The 6834-nt window shown below is 38.4% G+C and overlaps 1 pseudogene across 1 annotated transcript; it reads right to left on the bottom strand.

Annotated features, from left to right (window-relative positions):
- Positions 1-3870: 3870 nt before the first annotated feature.
- On the bottom strand, positions 3871-5803 carry LOC116546950 (annotated as a pseudogene). The gene has a single exon (XR_004266894.1). The product of XR_004266894.1 is annotated as a ras GTPase-activating protein-binding protein 2 pseudogene (transcript).
- Between the last annotated feature and the right edge of the window lie 1031 nt (positions 5804-6834).

Below are 6834 nucleotides of genomic sequence, written 5' to 3'. Positions count from 1 at the left end.
GAATAGAAATTCCATTTGACCCAGCAATCCCATTACTGGGTATATATCCAAAGGATTACAAATCGTTCTACTATAAGGACACATGCACACGAATGTTCATTGCAGTACTGTTTACAATAGCAAAGACCTTTAACCAACCCAAATGCCCATCGACAATAGACTGGATAGGGAAAATGTGGCACATATACACCATGGAATATTATGCAGCCATCAAAAATGATGAGTTTGGGTCCTTTGTAGGGACATGGATGAACCTGGAAACCATTATTCTCAGCAAACTGACAGAAGAGCAGAAGATCAAACACCGCATGTTCTCACTCATAGGTGGGTGTTGAACAATGAGAACACATGGACATGGGGGGGGAGCACTACACACTGGGGTCAGTTGTGGGGAAGTGGGGGAGGGACAGTGGGGGGTGGGGAGCTGGGGAGAGATAGCAAGGGGAGAAATGCCAGATGTAGGTGATGGGGAGGAAGGCAGCAAATCACACTGCCACGTGTGTTCCTATGCAACAATTTTGCATATTCTTCACATGTACCCCAAAACCTAAAATGCAATAAAATAAATAAATGGGAAAAAAAACTTATGTTTGATTGCTGAATAGTATTCCTTTGTATACCCCACATTTTAATTCCTTCGTCAGTTGATGAGCATTTAGCTTGTCTCCATTTTTGGTTCTTATGAATGGTGGTGTTGTGAACATTCACCTACAAGTCTTTGTGTGAACATACATTTTCATTTTCCCTGGTTAGATACCTAGAAGTAAAGTTGCTGACTTTAAGGAAATTTTACTTTATTATTATTTTTTATCTTGAGCCCCTTGCAGTTCTGCTAGAGAAAGCAATTTCATTTTTAACATTTTGAGAAAGTGTCATACTGTCTTCCAAAAAAGTGGCAGTACCAGTTTACATTCCCACTGGCAGTGTATGAGGTTTCATTCTCCACATCCTTTCCATCACTTGGTATTAAATGTCTGGTTGTAGTTATTCTAGCGGGTGTAAAGCAACATCTCATTAATCTGCATTTTCCTAGTGACTAATGATGTTGAACACTTTTTAATGTGCTTATTGGACATTAATATATTATCTTTGGAGAAATGTTTATTCATGTTCTTTTCCCGTTTTTAAGTTGGATTGTCTTTTAATGTTGAGTTGTAAGAGTTCTTCTGAATATATCAGTTATTAGACATATGATTTATAAATATTTTCTCCCATTCTGTGGGCTGTCTTCCTCTTTCTTGACTGTATCTTTTGATGTGCCAAAATTTTAAATTCAGCTGATGTTCAATTTGCCATTTTTTACTTTCTTGCTTTTTCCCATTCCTACTTTTCCAGGTCTCATTAGGTAGCCTTGGCTGGTCTTGAACTGTGCTTTTGATGTTGTATCTAAGACATCAGTGCCTTACACAAGATCACAAGAATTTACTCGTACATTTTCTTCTAAGAGTTTTGTTGTTTTTGTTTTTATTTTATTTTATTTTACTTATTTCTTTTTTTTTTGTTGCAGACATCAGTAGTTTATCGCTTAGTCCAAACACATTCAAAATGGAAACTCAAATAATACTTTCCACCTGAAACAATTAAACTAGATTCTACTAGCATATAATGCTTAACACATTACAGATATAAAGATGGTAATCCATTGTCTTCTATACCTACTAAAGCCAAGATGGTAAAGCCAATTTTGTTGAAATAGTGTCATAAGGATAGAATATTACCATCAAAAACTAAAACAAAATCAGTAAATAACAGTAATGGTAGATGGATATTTTTACTCTGATTCACTGAAAAGAGGACAAAATGTTAAAAGTCCACCGTACTGCAGGTGAACAATCACCATGTAAACTTCTCCATATGATGTTTTAATGTTTTATTCATGGTATGTAAAGAATGAAGCTGAATGGCTCTTTGCTCTACTTTTCTATTACACTTAACATTTTTCATTACTTTTGGTGCCAGAACAGTTTTCATGGATGGCAGGGCAATATCCTGAATTGGAAATTTTATATATGTGTATATATATAAAAATGGGAAATATAAATAGAAGAATAGAGGAAAATATGCTTGGGGGGAAAAACATTGACAATAAAATAGCTGCTTCTTTGAAAGTAGTATTAATAAAGGCTTCAAAACTCCAAAGTAATTTTCTGGTAAGAATTTCAAGTACTATACATCAGAAAGTATAAAACTATTTCAAACAAACAAACAAAAAAGAATCCTTAAGCCCCCAAAATGGAAACGATGAAAATCTGCATCCCCAAAATATATCCAGTAGTGCAAGACTTTTCCTCAAACATGGAAGACCTCATTCAAAGGGGAAAAAAAGGACAGATTTTACTCATATTACCCAGTACATAAAAAACAAAATACATCCATCATTTGCTAGTTTACTAAATAGCAAACAGTTGCATAATTCAGAACCAATTTGCTACTATGTCAAGTGCACATCTTGTTTGTTTTACAAAGATAGAATGGAGAAGTCTTCCATGCTAATGAGAAGCTTTAAGTGGTCACACTTATTTACCTCACTTCCTGCCTGAAACATCAGAAACTGGTATTTACTGATTGCTCCAAGCATAAAATTGGATAAGCTTTGCCATACTTGTGGTTTACTGGAACTTGCTATAAAGACAGACAATAATCCAGCAGCTACAAACTTTGCTCACAGAATTGTTTAAAGATTCATGTAAAAATAAAAGATGTCGTCCCAGACTTAAATTCAGGAGCCACTCGGGTGCTGACATCAGTTCAAGAATTGTGCAAAATGAATGACAGTTCCCTGCCCCCCAATAGAAAATGCAAGCACTTAAGAGCTGCTGTTCTTTTCTCTGAAAATTGCAGTATCCTCACTTCAGGCTTACTTGCCATTTATGGTATCTGACTGCTTTTAAAATGTCACTAAAAATGTACATCGAGCTGACTGACTTTTCCAAGCGCTGAAGTGATACGTTTCAACGCTGAAGTGATACGTTTCACGTCCACATTCTAGCCAAGAGAAAAGTTAACTAGACACTTACTCGAATAACTGACTTCCTCCTTCCCTCTCCCCACAAACACACAGGACTCCCTCCCTCCCACAGAGAACACAAAGTTGTTAACTGAAGAACAAGATAAATAATATGCTAGTCCATTTTACTGATTTTAAAGATACTGCAATTTTTATACATTTTGATGATTTTTCAACATTTTGCAGCTGTGTGGCTTTGCAGCACAGCAATTCATACACTACACTGTACAAAATTACCAGCAAGACTGGAATGATGTATTAATAGAAGGCACCATCATGCTTATTACATTACCAGAGAACAAAAATACGTAAAGACAATTATCACTGTACACAGCTTAAAGAAAGGAAAAAGGGGAGGAGGTGGAGTGTGTTGAGCAGCCAGCCATCCCTGTACTGAAGAGGGACAGGTAGAAAAATCTTAGATATGGAGCTACTAAATCTGGCCTAATAGTCAAGACCATCGCATGTGAAGTTCTAATTTTTGTTATTTAGTTCATAACGAAAATGATTTCCTTCTGGGATATACTTGTAGTCTTGTTAAGGTTTATGTGTACACATGCTGGTCACAACAAGCAGATAAAATGCCCTCATCATTTCACAAACTATTCTCTACTGGAAAAGAAGATGAAAGATTTTTTTCCCTGTGGCCACCTGTTGCAGATGTCACTGTTAATGAGTTCAGAGTACCCATTAGTGCATTTTGATGAGTGCATAGCAAGTTTCTGTTGGTTTGTGTTTTTGGGGGGATCCAAGAAAAAAGGCAAGATTCTCCAATTGCACAAACTGTACTATTTGTATTCCTAACATTAGCAGGCAGAAACAGTAACACTTAAAGAAAATGTGCAGCAGAAGATTTTTTTTGACTCAAAGGACCTGAATTCAGTGGGCATGTCCTTTTAAGTTCGCTTTGTCATAGATAGTTTAAAATATGGTCAGTTCTCAGTCCTTAATTCTCCAAGTCTAGATTTATAAATTAACAATGTGAATCCTGTTGTGAAACGGGAAATAATGTCCACCTCAATTTAACTGATAACCAAAAGATGCTTTTCACATCAAAGAAATGATCAAAAAGGCTGTGTCAAATTCCAAAGACAAAAAATCAAATTAACAAGACTGCAAACACGATGAATATTGTACCACTGTCAAGACTCTGCCAACAGTGGAGCTACAGCGACGCTGTCCTGTGACGCCGCCTTCTCTTTGCCCGGTTCCTCTTCCAGAGCCAAGTTTCTGTGCCATGCCACCCCTTGGAGGAGGTCCTCTTCCATCACGATCACGCATCATTCCACCACCCACAATTCCACGTGGACCACTAGGACCTCAATTATTGCACTTAATATCCCCGCGATCACCACCACCACCTATGGTTTCTCGCTCTCTTGCAGCTCTTGTTTTTTTTCTCTTCCACATTTAAACTTGTCCTTGAAACATAATCGGTTTCACAATTAAGATCCTCTGAACTGGTTCAGAGTCATCAAAAACCACAAAGCCAAAATTTGGAAGCTTTCCCCCAACACCCTTGGTATTGATGCGAAGTTCCACAACGTTTCCAAAACTCATGAAGAATTCTTTCAGTTCATTTTCATCAATATCATGTGGCAAGTTACCAACAAAAAGTTGATGACTATCTGGACAGCGAATTATTCTATGGTTGTCAGAGTCATTCTGTTCCATATCTCCTCTGCCTGGTCTTGGTCCTCCAGGAGGGAAACCAGTTCGCTCTCTAGGTCGCTGTTCACGCACACGAGGTGGCTGAGATTGAACTTCTGGTTTAGTTTCAACTCTTGGCTGTGAGACTGGTGCTTTAACATGGGGTGCAATTCCAGAGGAAGAAAGAGTACCACTAGGAGGCAGGTTTTTACTGGTCACTGAAGCCCAGGAGAAAGCCTTTGGTGGTTCTTGTGGCAGAGAAACAGGTTCTGCTGGAGGAGGAGTAGCAGACTTCTCCTCCAATTCTTCTAAGTTCTTCTCCTCCACTTGTGGTTTCAGCCCTTCAGTCTTTGTTTCAGATTCTGGCTCAGGTTCAGGTTCATGAGAGGATTCTTCCAAAGGCTCCTCTATGCCATTAGTCACAGGGTGAACTTCGTAGTAACCACTGTTTGCATTTTCTTGCATAGGTTCAGGAGATGGTTGTCTTTCTTCTTGTTCCTCTTCTACTTCATCTTCTGATTCTTCATCAAGTTCAGGCTCAGAATCACCAAACACTTTATCTTCATAACGAAACATATCATTGTGAACATAGAATTTATTTGGAACAGATCCTTCAGGAGCCAGAACAAAGGTTTGCATAAACTTCCTTTCTGGTTGTCCACTGTTAGACAGCAAACCCATGACCTGGACAACTACTCCATTACTCAAGGTTGCATGAGCATCCACATGACGAATTTTAGTATGACATTCACTGAAGTTCAGAGATAATACTTTGTGGTGTATATCATTTTGGCCATAAACAGCCTCTTGGGGCTTTCCAGTAACATCTACTCCACTATGAACATAGAAAGAATTCCTGCCATAAAATCTGTGTAAATATTCTGAAGACTTATTCAGCAAAGTATAATATTGCCTCACAAACTCCCACCCTACCAGCAGCGGTCTGGGCTTCTCCATAACCATTTCTTTGCTGCACAATGTCAAATGCTCCAGCCAACAGCGGCGGCGGGTACGTCGCGAGGAGGTCCGCAGGAGAGTTGCTGAGAACCGGGGTGCAGTGGATTCTTCTTGCTCACCGCCCCCTTCCTCCAACAACTCGGAAGCCGGAGAGCTGCGAGTTCGTTTTTCCTTTCAACCACCTCTTTCTGGGCGCCAGACTCTGCGGCGAGTGACAAGGACCACAGACGTCTGTTTTTGTTTTTAACATTTAGGTCTGTGATCCATTTTCAGTTAATTTTTGTTTATGGTGTTAGGCAGGGACACAAATTAATTTATTTGTACGTGAATATCCAATTGCCTCACCACCATTTGTTGAAAAGTCTATTCATGGTTGGACACAGTGGTTCATGCTTGTAATCCCAGCACTTTGGGAGGCCAAGGCTGGAGTACTGCTTGAGTCCAGGAGTTTAAGACTAACATCTGCCTCATTCTCCCCATAATTTCTCCAACATCTGCCTCATTCTTTCCCCACACCCAGCCCTGGGTAACCACCATTCTACTCTCTGCTTCTATGAGTTTAACGTTTTTTCTTTTTTCCTTTTCCTTTTTTTTAACACATCATTTCCTAAGCAGAGTTCAACTTTTTAAGGACAAAGATAGACATTATCAACCACTGGAACAAAATAGAGAGCCCGGAAATAAATCCATGGATTTACAATGAACGAATCTTCCACAAACCTGTCAAGGACACGCAATAGAAAGATGCTCTATTCACAAAATACTGTTGGGAAAACCTAATATCCACATGCAAAAGAATGAAATTGAACCTCTATCTCACCCCATATATAAAAATCAACTTGAAATTGGTTAAATGCTTAAATGTAAGAGCTGAAAAGCTTCTTGACATTGGTCTAGCAAAGATTTTATGGATATGACCCCAAAAGCACAGGGAACAGAAGCAAACATAGACAAATGGGCTTTCATCAAACTAAAAGCTTAAATGCAGCACAGGAAACAATCAATAGAATAAAGAAACAATCTGCAGAATGGGAGAAAATATTTGGGGATCATTCATCTGACAGGGAGTTAATATCCAAAATATTCAATGAACTCAAACAACTAGATAACAAGAACACAAGTAACCTAATTTTCAAAGGACTTGAGTACTTCTCAGTAAAAAAAAAAAAAAAAAAAAAAAAAAAAAAGACATAAGACATATGAATGGCTGAAAATACACA

The sequence above is a fragment of the Sapajus apella genome, unplaced genomic scaffold, assembly GCF_009761245.1.
Source record: "Sapajus apella isolate SASKATOON/1434 unplaced genomic scaffold, GSC_monkey_1.0 scaffold1738, whole genome shotgun sequence".
Classification (NCBI taxonomy): domain Eukaryota; kingdom Metazoa; phylum Chordata; class Mammalia; order Primates; family Cebidae; genus Sapajus; species Sapajus apella.
This window is presented reverse-complemented; position numbering and strand designations above follow the sequence as displayed.